At 43.3% G+C, this 14,173-nt stretch overlaps 1 protein-coding gene across 3 annotated transcripts in view; it reads left to right on the forward strand.

Moving 5' to 3' along the window:
• The window catches only part of MYO1C (myosin IC), a 61,477-nt gene that overhangs the window by 5,735 nt on the left and 41,569 nt on the right, over window positions 1-14,173 (forward strand). Inside the window, exon 1 of one of the 3 annotated variants that reach the window (XM_063340837.1) lies at window positions 3,313-3,331. The exons of the other annotated variants lie outside the window; for them this stretch is intronic. The gene's annotated coding sequence lies outside the window, so the exon portion shown is untranslated. Of the gene's footprint in view, window positions 1-3,312; window positions 3,332-14,173 lie in introns of those variants that run through there. 3 annotated transcript variants of the gene reach the window in all.

Genomic DNA, 14,173 nt, shown 5'->3' on the forward strand with positions numbered 1-14,173 from the left:
GGATAGCTGTCCCTGGCAGCTTTTTTCTTTAGGAAAGCACTTTGTCACGTGTGAATGACCAGCTAGCTGTTCTTCAGGGGGACACTTGCAGCCCTTTAACCGGTACGTTGACCTTGGTCCAGCTTGGCCACCACCCTTCCTGTAATTCAGTTCAGCAGCTGATAATAAATGGCAATAGATTTTTAACGTTTGGCAGTACCTTCGGAGTGCTACAGTATTTGTCTTCTAGGGAGTAAGGTGCTGGAGCTGGACGACACAGCAGCCTGCAGTTATTGGAAAGTTTTGTAACCAAATGGGCAGTCTAATTGTTGGTGGCAAGGAATGTTATGTCAAAATGTGTTTTGATTTTTGCCAGGAAATGGACAGTCTGTGAATGACCAAAAAAATCCTCTATCCACGCTGTACCAAACAGATTTTTTTTTTTTTCTCATAAGAGAGCTTTCTAAAATCATTCCTAGGCAAAAGTGCATGTCGACAAAAAGACAATTACGATGGCCTTCAGCCTGCTGTTTGGATATAGACGGGACCTCATAAGCTATAGCTGCTTTAAAAGGCTGTGCCTTTAAATTATGATTTCAGTAACTGCTTTTGAAGGCACTGTTCTGGTAAAAGTTTACCACGGATGTTTGACTCTATTTCCTTGTAGTGTTCTTATATCTGACCAGAGATTTCACCCTTACAAAAGGTAATATGGAGATGTGGTCCTAATCTTTGAGACAGCGTGTACTCATAGCTGGAGAACAGCCTTTGTAGTGGTTTTAAGACTTCAGGGAAACCTTTGGGTCTTAGCAGCCAAGGCTGCGTTTCATTAGTTAGAGTGATCTGTGGTGCCTTATGCCAGCTGACCATCACCAGGTGTATTTGTCCATTTTACTAATGAAGAGGAGGATTATTGAAGGAGCTGTAACTCAACTAGAGACCAGTGTTTGTCAGAGGATTTTGGTGAACTTACAGTTGCATTTTTTTCTTCATTACCATATACTCAATGTTTTATGGCTGTCTTTACATCTGTTTTTACCACCTGCTGCCTGGCCTAGATGGCATATTCCTGTCCAAGAAAGAATTGTCTTCACTTCAGAGCTATAATGACAAACTGAGAACAGCAAAGAGGGTAAACTGGGCGCTCTCACTGTGCTTATTGTTCATGGCTGAAGGGTCCAGTTAAGTCAATGTCCAGTTATATAATGAGGAGATAGGGATCTGTTTAGCTTTTTAGAAAATTAAATTCCACTGAAACAGTATAACTGGAACCACAGAAGTAGGAGGAAAACTATTTTCCATTCTGAAGTATGTCTTTGTGTAGTGCTGCGAGTTGGGTTTTTTAAACTTGCTAACAGTAACTAATAACTTCTACATTATACACTCCACACTGAGTCATTGTTTACTCAGGGAAATGACTTTCAACAGCCAGACCTGTTTGCTAACTTTAATAACTAAAATATGCAGTTCCACGCATTATAAGGCAGCACACTATAATCAACATTTTTTAAAAACAAAACCGGACACATATTTGCAACGCCACACAGTGTTGCATTATAAGTGGTATTTCTGCAGTTCAGGTTTTGGTCTGCAGCAAAGGCTGGTGTGTCCAATGGTGCAGTTTTGAGAAGAGGGAAGATTATTGCACAAAACTATTGTTGTTTTTTTTCTAGAGTTGTATTGAACCTTCCAAATTAGAGACCAGAAAGCCTTGTTCTCTGTCCACACATCTTGTTGTTTTAAATAACAGGTTGTCTTATACTCTTAGGATTTTGGAGTCTGTTCAGAATTGCCTCTTCTGCATCTTGGGAGGGAAAGCCACACCTTTGCACCAGGAAGCCAGGAATTCTCTGTCAGAATTTGAACTTAGACAGCAAAACAGATGTTTCTTTTGCTTTATTTTAAGCAAGCACTGAAGTTCAGTTGTGAGCCGTTTTCTTGCCTTTTCTTGACTGTTTATCTGCTATTTTGTGTTCGCACTTTATTTTCTCATGGATATCACAGGTAGCTTTCCTATCCATCCATTACAACTATTAAGATTATAATAACAGCCAGGGTTTCTATACCGGATTGTTTTTTGGTGTACTGAACAAACAACGCCAAGTGCACACAATGCAACTCCAATAGGGTTTCTCCATCGGTTTGTTCATGCGGGAATGGAGTGGGGGCAGCTGAGCGTGCCTGACTCGCGTGTGAAGGGACAGTGTGGGAAGAGTGTTTGGACTGTTAAAATGTAACTTCTGAAGATATTTCAGATCTTCCTTTTGCATTTATGCATTTCTGAATGTTGTGGTCCGTTCTCTTTCCTTTTCCTTCAGAGCTACTAAGTAACACATAATTAGAAAAATATTGCAGCTTGGAAGAGAAGATTCAGAGCAATATAATTACTGGAAAAGCATAGTAATGTATAATGAAGAACTGTTTTTATGTCCGTTGCACCTTCCCAAAAACAACAAACAAAAAAAAGTACCTATCACGTTTCTCAAGGAAACCAAATGCTGCATTTTGAAGAGTGTATTCAAAATGTGTATTTTGGGGGTAATAGAAGGGATGATTTATGCAATTTTATGAGATATTTCTAAAACAGGTGTGTGAGAGTCCCCAGAACATTTAACAAAAACATGTGACAACATAATGACATGGGCACAATATCTTTTATTTTTGCCCGATAATTAAAGAATACATGGGTTGATGGTTATGGGCCATTTATATATTTAAAGCTTTCGGACATTATTTGTCTCAAGTATAAACTAATCTTATTTGAGATAACTGCATCCCAATACAAGGAAGAAGTATAAAGGAAAGGAGAGAAAAAGAAAAAAGAGTCAAAGACCTTTTCCCGGAGATTGCTGTAGGCGGTGACCACCTTGAAACCGTCCTCTGCTGCGTTGGTGAGATCAGGGGGTGCCTGGTGCTGAGCGCATGGCAGGTAGCGAGTGTTGGGAGTGAGGACTTCTGTGTTGCTCTGGCAGCTTGGTCATGAGGGCACCATGTGAAGAGGAAATGTTGCAAGAGACGCGGAGTTCTGTATGCAAAAAACTTGCGGAGCGAAAGGGGGTGTTTGATCTCTCTCTTTAAACAAACCTGACCGGTTGCCAAGTGTCTGTTTCTGCTCTGATGATCCCTTGTCTAGGTGGAAACGAGGGGAGCTCCTTCCAACCTTAAGCCTTGAATGTATTTACCTGGCAACTGCTGCCATCCAAACCACTTTCTTAGGTCAGTTTGCAATGGGAGGAAAATTCCTCAGAGTAGCTCTGTGTAGGATGAGAATGTGAACTATGTCCAGGCTGAAGTCCATGGAACATAGAAGCTGCGCTCACGTAACTGTTCACTTTTTTCCTAGAAGCTTCAGGTAAGTTGGCTGTTTGTTGTTGAATGCATTTTTGCCTGAAATACAGGCCATCAGAAATAGGTAGCCTCTGTGAAAGGGTCACATTGCCACCTGAGTGGAAACAGGGAGTGGAAGAAAACCAGTGTTGCTGCAGGTTGAGTGCATGTGTCTGGAAAGAAATCTTTTCCGAGCATTGTACAAGCAAGCTATTACTTCATGAGGAAGTTTTTGCTGTGACGAATATTGCTTTTTATTTTGGATAGGCTAGAAAGGTAAATTCTTGTGTAAAGCTCTAAAAGTAGCTGTGAGCTTGGTACCTGGCCTGTTTTGAGCAGTGAATTTCTCTGGTTAATTTCTCCAGCACTGTGCTGAACTCTTGAAAGTTCTTTTCAGGCCATGCTTTCACTGGCCCCAAACCAAATTATCTTAATTGCAAACCACTTATCTGAACTGATGGTTAGTCAACACAAATGTGACACAGTGCTCGTTAGAGTAGAAAATCAATCAGTGTTTAGTGTGGGCTGGATTGAGATTTGCGGATTTGATAGGGAACGAGAGGGTTCATTTGGGTCAGTAACTGGTGCGGTGATGAGTGTGTGAAGTCAGCTTCCCCCCTCCTGTGTGCATCCAAGCTGAGTCCAGCATCATCAGCCCTTGTTTCTAAGGCACCTGTCAGAAAGTGTCAGTTCTTCACAATCTTGTTGAATAGCAGACCAGTGCATTAGCTAGGCACGTTTCTGCTTCTGGTGTGACATGTATACCCGCATGCGTCAGGTTAGGTCATTTATATTGCTGATTTGTGATCATGGAACACTACGGCTGACAGTCTGTAGCCTCTAGTGTCATTCCTGTCCTTTTTGTGGAGGCTGCCGGTGGTGATAATATGATAATACACGTGCATCACTTCTCAAGGTTTTAAACATTTGGAGGCACGTATATGTGTAAAGGGTAGGGGACAAAGCAAGCAGCCAGAGAGTCTTAGAGCTTCCTCCACATCGCTCTCAATGAAATGCCCTTTCTTTACCTGTCTGCCAGGAGGATGTAGTCACCCAGTAACTAACATGAAGTTCTATTTAAGTCGGTTTTGCTGTAGTTCTCCACTCCCTGCCTTGTACCTGCACTAGCATCCGTTTCACCCTTTGGTTAATCAATTGAAACAAAGTTTGGAGAACAATGATGAAGGAGAAAAAACCAAACAACCTTTCTGTTTGTTTAGTTCCCTGAACGGTCTCATCACAGAGCTGAACAGATCTCTGTCCCTGTACAGAGGAAGGAGTGGGCCAGGACAAGCACAGCTGGGGACAGAGGATGTCAGCTGTCTAGGTCAGCTTACAACAGCCTGAGACTGCTCTCTGGCACCTTGGAGGACACTTTCCATGCTCTTTTCACCCTGGAGAAGTGTCTGTAATGTAACGCCGTAGGAATGATGGCTTGCGTAGCCGTTCTCTTCTTATGCTACTGTTTTTTGACCCTTGAAGTCAGTGGTAGTGAGGAGAAGTTTGAGTTTGCTAGAAGGTTCTGCAGTCGTACTGGGGCACTTTTGTGCCCTGGTGTGTGGGCTGGTTGGCACTGAAACCTCCCAGCTTGTGTATGTGGAGCTAGGCCAGCTGTTTGGAACGTAAATGGTAATTAGTTGTTTTATAAATGTTGCTTTTATTAAGCTTTACAAATAGGATACACTATCTGCACTCCACTTCTTGTAATGGGGATTCCCAAACTAGAATACTTATTATAGCTCCTGAGCAGCACAGTAACCATCTGCCCATGGAGTGCCTGCATTGCTGTTGCCCATTAACGTGGTATCAGGTCAGGAACAGAGGGGCACTGATAAATCCTGGTGCAGCCAGCCAGGGAAAACCGCGCTTAGATACTGAGCCAAGGGAAACTGGTGTCTGTTCTGCCACTTGCCTAAGCAGCATGCAGAGCAGGTGGGGTTCAAAGTGGGGAGCGTGCCCCAAGTCAGAGGGGTTGGCCACGGATGTCTGGTGTGTTTTGCTCTCTCTGGAATAAATACACCTCTGCTGCTTCCCAGAGCATTGCCCGTCGTGGGAGAGCCAACGCAATGAGGGCCTGGAGGGAGGACCCCCTGCCCAGCTGAGGATGCGGGGATGCCCACTTTTGCACTGGCTTTCAACAGGTCTAAAGGTTCAAAGGACTTTTGGGCCCTGTGGGACTCTTTACCAAGGTATACGTGTGGGGATAGTAGGACAGGGTTACTGTGTTGTGGTATCTGAGCGTGACGTTGTAATCGACACAGACAGAAAGGGTAAGGGAGAAGGAATTCATTTGGCTGCCAAAACCTTTCGTGCGAGAGGTTGGATCTGGACGGGTGCCCTTTCTGGGCATACACGCAGGTTCCTGCAATTTGTAGCTGCTATTGCTGTCACCACCAGTAGTGGCACCCAAGTAAATAAAATTTCGGAACGCCATCCTGCAATAGAAACTTCAAGAGGCTATTTCTAGACGGAATTGAAGCTGCATGTGATTTAGTGGACTGTAGCCTTATTGTGAGGGTAGAAGGCAACCAAAAGTGGTTTGAACTGGAATTCTTTAGAGTATTGTTGCTAATGCTGGAGTGGGCAGATGGATTAAACTATTTTGGAGCTTTACTCCTTTTTGATACCATACTATCACTCTTGTTAAAGAGGCTTCATAACCAGCTAAAAAAGCTTGGCAGTTGCTAGTGCAAGCCCATATTTTTAGGTGCTCTATTGATTTTGTTGATTCCCCCCTCACCCCCCCACCCCCCCCCCCCCGAAAAAGAGATGTTCTGGCAAAAGACAATTAAAGAAACAGCTTTAAAATGTATATACTAAACACAAAGATTATGACCCAGCAGGTAAACTGGAGCAGCAGAGGCAGTTATGGGTTAGCACTTGGATTTGTAAATTTTGGAATTGTAGGGTTCAGCTTTGCAGAGAACGGTAGTACCTGCATGTAGCTACTCCTGTGACCCATCAGCTGTTCCAGTAATTCTCCAGAACATGGAATTTGTCAGATCACCAGACAAGTGTGTGCTGCCTTTGTGCTGCCTGTCACAGACACCAGGAATCCCAAGAATGCGAAGGACACTCTCATTCCAGTTCTGTGTGATCGCCCCTTCCCTCCTCCTCTAGGGGCTAGCGGAAGCAGGAAAGGGGGTCAGGCTGGAAATACAAAAATGAATTAGTGAATATATAGTAGATAACGCCCATCACTCGCTGGAGTTTGCCACTCCCACTCCCCCCTCATTGTGGAAAGTCTGATTAAAGTCAGCCTCTCCGCCCTGACTGTCTGAACCATACATACATGCACAAATGCCAGATTCTCTTCATTCCAGGCTGCTGACTTCAAGAAGGACTTGCTCTGACAAGCTGGAAATGAGGGCTGGCAGCTTCGTCTGCAACTCAAAGGCTTTATCTCTCTTAAGACACTCTTGCTAACATTTCCCACCAATACTGTTCTGCTGGTAGGAGCTGTTGTATACACAGGACGCCATCAGGCACTTATGAATAAAGCTTTACGTTGTGTAACTCTCCTTAAAACAGGCGCTGAAGACTTCACAGAGCAACTGGCATCAGGCCCACAGCAGAGCTTGCTCTCCTTGTGCTTCAGCCTCATTATTTGGGGAGCGGTAGGGAGAGTCAGCTCAGCCTTTTGATTCTTTTGTGCCCCTACCAAGAGCTGGTGTTCTTAACAAAAAGTCTACTATCCGGCCTTCAGCTCCCACTTTGAATATGTCCCTCGGCTGATGGTGCACGCACCTCCAGCTTTCACAGCATATTCCTGCAGTTCATCACCTTGGCCTCTCTCTTTCCTCTCTGAACTGAACTGCCCCCTGGGTATCCCTTCGCTTCTTCCCCACCTCACCACAGCAAGCACAAGTTCTTTGACTTCTAGGATCGCTCTGGCTCCACCAGCAACTTGTTTCCCTGATCTTGCCTCCTGGCATTATTGCTTCACTGCTGCTTCTGCTCGGTGAAGGATGCCAACTGTGTCCACCTGTTAGGGTTTCTTTGCGTGCGCTTTTAAGCTGTCTGCTTATGGTGCGTATGCAGTCTTTCACTTAGGACATTTATACTCCCTGACCTATCTCAATCAATTGTTGAACTCAGCCTTCAATAAATGCTTTCCTGGAGTGGAACCTATTTGAGAGATGTCATAATGGTTCTATAGAGCATCTGCGCCAGTAATTGCAAGATGGCCAAGCTCTTACGATGTTGTTTTTCTTTCAAAATGAGTATTAGAGCAAGTATATTTTTACATTCATATAATATTTATGTGGAATTGAGATAGTGCATCAAGCTTAAAGTTAAGGCATGCACCCAGATATAAAAATTTATTGTAAATCAAATTTGTGTAGTCATTATGGTTGTGACGTGATTTGGGCTTAATAGGGTATCTTTGTCATCATCATATTGCTTCAGAAGCCGCTTGCCACTGTTATTTTAGGTTGTGGAGGGTGTGTACATGTATATTTTCTAAAAAACGTAAGACCTACCAGTATCAATGTCTGCCCAGTACTTCACAGATTTCACAACTGGCTGTTAATAGACAAAACTTTTTTTTTTTTTGGTCTGATTTTTGAGGGAGGGCTGTTTTCACAGAGGCTGTGGCCTTGACTTATGGCCATATAACTGATCATGTTGAGCAGAGAAGGGATCCTGCTAGCCTCAGCTCCAAATCCTCTCTCTTAACCATAGGACTGTGCTTTCTGGACATGGTGTGAAAAAGATTGGTGAAACAAAAGCGCTCATTTCCCCTTATCTAGCTTAACGTGCAAAGAGCAGGCAGTCCTGAAGCAGCGATATGAGAGAAGCAGAATCAGCATTGTAGTGAGGATTTTGAACAAGAAGCCGGCATGAGGTACCCATAGCATTTAACCTCTGTGTTTTATTCATCCCGGAGCAAGTGTAATTTAAAGTGACACCTCTATAATTGATGAAGTATCTTTTTACCGTTTGTTTAATTACCAGTTTCAATGTCTAGAAAGCAGTGGATCAATAATTTACAGCGATGAGCTTCCCTGTGTCCCTCTGTTTGTCTAGTTCTGCCATACAAACAATAGCTCCTGAAACAAACCCTCAAGTTTTGATGCTTTTCTTTTTCTTTATGTGATTTAAAAGAGATTACCTCTCTTTTTCCTGCCACGGGTGTACTCCAACACAACCGAAGCTGATGGCAGAGCTCCCCCTGACCTCAGGGAAGCAAGGTTAATCCAAGGCTTGCTGGGCACACTGTATCAGCTCTCATCTTGTTGCAGTCTCCTCTCATTATTGCTACAATAGCAAAGGATGCTGCCCTGGCAATATCTGAGAGCTGTTAGAAAATTTAAGCAAAGGAACCAAAGCTGCTGCCTGTGTTTTATATGTATGTCTTACCTTATAGGCTTTGATAACGTCTATTGATTTTTCTGTGGGAGATACCTATTCTTGAAACTCATGGGCCCTTCTTTCAGGTTAGAGCTCAGATTCCCTCATGCTCCTGCGTCACTCACTACGGAATCTGTGCCTGTCGAACCAGAGGAATGAAAGTGTTTCCTTCCCAGTGGGATGAGTCTTCTGACAGTTCTGTCATCATGCGAGCTGCCATGGACAGTAGGGTTTGCCCAGGCAGCATCACAACAAAAGGTCGAAAGATCCCCAGCCACTATGAGATCTCCAAGTCCTTGCACTTCTAGCAGGATGTGGCCTTACATGGGAAGGGGTCCCACCTATGCACTGGTGGCCTCAGAGCAGAAGGATACCTTTCACTTCTTTGAAGCTGTGCTCATCATCTGCATCAGCACAAGTGGATGCTTCCCGTTTCCTGCCTTTATCCTTAGGGGTGCTGGTCCTCCTCTTCTAATGGAGAGCAGAATGCTGTGGGACAGTTGGTACTTCTGTTAATGTCACAGCTGTCACAACCATCTGATTATACCCAAGTAACAGGAGCTGTGAATTCCTTCAGGATCTCTCATTTGAGTTGGAGGTCACAGCCCAGAACTTTTCTTTGAAACGGTAAAAGTAAGGGGTCAATAGGAAGATTGCCGGGCCTGCCTGTGACTACCTATTTTATCTGCCTCGGCAGGATTTATATGGTTTTTCAGCCACCCAGTGTAGGACTAGAAGTAAATCAGAGAGCGAGAGAGAAAGGATTTGGATGTAGCCACAGCTGGGGAATGAATATTTCCATTCACTGCATAGGCCCATGTTTATCCAGATGTGGAACACGCATTCCTGAGAACCACAAAGGAATGGCCTCCTTGATTATTCTTTAGTGTGTATTTTGTCTTTGTTTTTGATTAAAACTGTGTCCCTATTAATGCAGAAAATGTTGAAAATGCTGTGAGCAGGATAGCGTGGTTGTACTCCGTGTAGCAGGATAGTGAGCAGGGAGTTGAAACCGTCTCTCGGAGACCAGATATTCCTACACTTCAAAGGGTACTTATTAAGTTGCAAGCCAGTGACTTTTTAAAAAATTTATTCTTTTTTTAACATCAGCGCGATTACTTCTTTTACTTTAAAAGAATCCTGATTTAATGTAGTTCTGGTTCAATAGGAGAATCAACTTTTAAAATGTTGGAAAACAATATTCTGGATCATTTGATGAGTGCAAGCTGATGCTGGTGGATGTGGAATTCCCTTCTGAAACGATGTCTATATTTTCCAAGCATCCTGGAATTCTTCTGCCAACATGATGGCAACTCATCATTCCCTTTTTACTGTTAACTGAGGATATATCTATTTTTGGATAAAAATGTTTGCAAGTCGCACAAACATTAAAGACTTTGTTCACTGTGGGATCAGTGGGGTTGTGTCAGCCTGGTCAGAAGGAGATTACCTCAGACAATACCCTTCATCTGGTGGCTTTTACCCTCTTTTTCAGAAGCAGCAGAACAGACAGGGTAAAGGGAAGCAGTTCAGACATAAGCCAGCTGCAATATCATCTGCCCACGTGCTCCTGTTGGTTGCCAGGCCTCAAGGCTGACACGCTGCCAGATAGCCAGTCTGCGCTGCGCGTCGACTTTTCTTTCGGCCGCTTTTGGAAACTGCTTAGGCCATTTCTTTTAGCGTAATCTGGAATTTCTACAGATCATTGGATATTCTTGTTTTTGGGTTCGTGATCTAGTTTTACTCCAGACTGTTGTTGAAACTCTTTCCTTAAACTTTTCATAGGGGACTTATGCCATCACAATAAATGTCAAATGCTCTTTGTTCCCTTACAAAGAAGGGTTTGAAAGAAGTTCAGTGCCATATGTGTTCCTAATAGTTTTACTAGAACTTATTTATAACTTCTCACTGTCCCAAAATAACTGCCTGCCTTAGGCCAAGAAAGTCAGTTTGGGACAGAAGGGGAAAAAAAAGTGGTGGAAGTACAAATTGTGCCTGTAAACTCCACACTTATAAATCATCAAATTAAAAACTACTCGACTTGTTTGAATGTCTAAAGCGTTGAATGTGCCCTTTTTCTGGGCTCACAGAACTTGGCTGCGCTTGGTATTTTGTTGTTTGCTTACAGCATTGCTAAGTTTGCATTAAAAAAGAGTCACACCCAGAACGAAAATAAGAACTCATTTCTCCCAGGTATCACCCGCTTCTGGCAGCAGAATGAGATGTCGCAAGAATGCCTGCACATCGGTGTGTTCTTTTTTTTCCTTAAGGGACCTATAGACACTATATGGAAAAAACCTGTGACAGATGCTGTTGTACCAATATGAAACATTGCTCATAGCGACATTTCCCTAAATTCGGGGTACAAATTACACTGATGTATACATCTTTATGCTCCTATAAACTTTCCGTACTAGGGATTTTGTTATTCCACTGACAGGAGTGGGGAGTAGAAGTAGTTGTTGGGGCATCGCTCATGTACAAGCGATTTTATAAAAAAAAAACAAAACACCAGAATCTCAGGAAATAATTCCACACGTGATCTTCTCTCCTGTGCTCTTCGGGAAAGTTTTAGTCATTTGGCCTTTATTTTTCTGACATTGGAGCCTTCAATATATCAATATAATCTGTATATTACCTGTGCTCTAGTCTCCATGTAACAGAAAAGTTCATGGTTTTGACAGCAAACTAGGAGTTCAACAATAGCTTTATTCAGACTTTACGCAAATGAAAAGCTTCACATTAACTAAGAGAAACAATTTCATTTGGCTATTTTGGAGGGAGGTATTTCCTTTTTAAACTATTTTTCATAGTACCAAATGGTCGGGGTTTGGGTGTGGTGTGTTTTAATGCAAAGCTGCATTGATGAAAGTTGTCAATTAAAAGAAAAAAGGGCAACGTAGGACAAGTCAGTCAAGTTTAGTTGTTTCCTATAAAGCAGTCTGATATAGTAGATAAATCTGTTACTTGGATTTCTGTAAAGTGATGTATGTTGACACAATTAAGAATAATGTCATTCAGCTAGCCTTCCCTAGGTTTCAGCTTTAACCCACTAAAGAAAATAAAGCAGCTTAAACTTACTGTTTTGCTGTCAGCAGTTCTAAACAGACAATTCCTATATTTAGAGAAGAATTTTACCATTATCATCAGTGGCAAATTCTCAGGAGAAGCCGGGGGAAGCTTGGGATCCTATCAATGTAACATTGGTAGGGACGGTTGATCTCTGCTTCCAGATTCCTAGTCTCATACCTGTGATTCTTCTCACTTTTTAGAGCCAAGAGAAATATCTTATTTCTCCTGGAGCAGACTTTTTGAAACTGAACAAACAACTTACTGACTGCATCCTTTGACTTGGTACGAAAAATAAGTAAAGAAGACAACAATATTAGGGGCCAGGATTAAAGGTGAGACTTCGTAACGGCTTAGATGCACAGGGAGCTAGTTCCCAAAACATTGTTTTATCCAAAATTAGTTAACTTTCTGATACCACTGACCACAAGCAATACCAGCACAGACCATCTTTCTGAATTGCTTTATAATTGTTATGCAGCAGTTACTGCATGAGAAAAGAGGCATAAGGGCATTTAATCTAAAATGCTTTCTTGTAGTTGGTTTTCTCTAAGAGTTGTAACCACTTGTTTAGTGGTTCTGCCTGTTGCCTGCACTTGTTTTCACCCTCACCATCCAGGCAAGAATGTGAAATATGTAATTGGACAAAAATTAAAGGTCAGTTTAAAACTCTTCAGAAATCAAGATGTCCCTAAAGATAAGTTAAATACGAAACATCCTCTTGGGACAGAATTGCTATATGCCCTGGAAAGCTTAATACAACCTTTTCTGGGCAGGTAGTATGGGGACAAGGTGTGAACAACTGGTGAAGAACGTACCTGAGAGCCTGGTTATACTGGAACAATCCTCTGGAACGGTATAGGGAATGGTAAATCTCAGCTGTGGTCTCATCAGGACTGCGAAGCTCCTGAAGCTGTGATGCAGAGGAGTGCTTCTGCCGTCGAAACTCTGTCTTACCGTCTCATCAATGAGCCTTTCATAAGGCTTGGGTGTTTTTTTTTAAGGCGCTCAGCCTAACTTTGTCATGGCAAACTGACCGTTTCAGCTCAAGGAGGTCTCACCAGCTAACATGTTGAAAGTCTTGGCTGCGATTTGCCCTCAAGTTCCTCTGAAAGCCGTGTAACTCTGCAGGGCTGCATTTACAGACAGAAGAGAGGCAGGAGGTAGCAGAGCTACAGAAAGAAAACTATTTGTACATTTTGTCACAAGCATCTATTGCTGTCAGAAGAAAAAGTCTGGGTGATAAACCTGTCTAGGAATTTACATTGTACTCATTTCCATGGCAGCTATGGGGCTGTGTCAGACTGTGTTTGCTCAGCAGGCTTCTCTGCGCTGGGAGACGAGAGATGGAAAGATACCCCTCGCTGGGGATCACAGGGGAACGTTCCAGATACATCACTTTATCCAAACGAGGTCTTTGTGAGCATTGTTGTAGGAACTCCCTGTCATTTGTGTAAGAAGGAGGAAAATGTGGCTTTCACTGGGGTCGCAGGTTTTGTGTCTGTTGAAGTGACAGTAGAACGTGTGCATCAGAGCTACGATGGCAGCTCCAGACAGGAGTCAGTCTGACAGTTCTGCTGAGACACACGCAGCTTGTTGTAGTTCCACGCAGCTGCTGCTGAAACTGTTGGCCTGCGAGACATTAATACGTACAATTACGTGGGAACGCTTGGAAAATTTAGTTAAATGGCTCCTTCCACAGGTGCCCAACACCTTTACAGTTTGAACCAAAATGAGTGAGAGCTGCCCAGGTCACCAAACGCAGCAGCAAACAGTTGTGCTCCATGGAGGGCAGGTAGGGGCTGTCAGCCTTCCTTCTCCATTAGCGCTGGCCACGCCATGCTTTAGGGCGGGGATGTGTCTTTTCCTCCCCTTTCCGAATCAGAGATGTGCTCGGCCCTGGTTTGCAGGTGCTACTCTGTAGATTTAAAAGCCTGCTCTGTCTGTCTTTTTCCTCCCATGAAGAAAAGCAGGGGCATGATAGAAAAAGGACAAAGCAGCTCTAATTTGTACATTTAGTTTTGTGTTTGGGGCTGTGGGAGAGACCCTTCTCTGCTCAGAAGAAGTCATCACAGGTTCAGTGCTGCCCATCTCTCCAGAGGGGAACCTTAGGTTACTCCACGCTGCCTTGCTGCAGAGGACTGATGTGGGAAGAGCCCTGCTCTGCCTGTTGTGTCCCTCCTCAGTGCTCTTGTATGTTCTTCTTTTCCAGACTGCAAACAGTTTAGTGCTGCTCTGGCCTTATATAGTAATTTCCTATTATTAGAAACATTTCCTTGGGATCTTTGCTTAGGGAGTAGCAGAGGGAAATCCTGTTTCCTTCATCTAACATGCAGGCAGAGCACCAGTGTTCACTCTTTCCTTATCTAGTGTCGATAGAACAAGAAGTTTTTGTTATGATATGCTTTCCAGTCTTAATCCCTTTCTAACACTAAGCCTCAGA

This window comes from Chroicocephalus ridibundus, chromosome 7 (assembly GCF_963924245.1).
Source record: "Chroicocephalus ridibundus chromosome 7, bChrRid1.1, whole genome shotgun sequence".
NCBI lineage: Eukaryota > Metazoa > Chordata > Aves > Charadriiformes > Laridae > Chroicocephalus > Chroicocephalus ridibundus.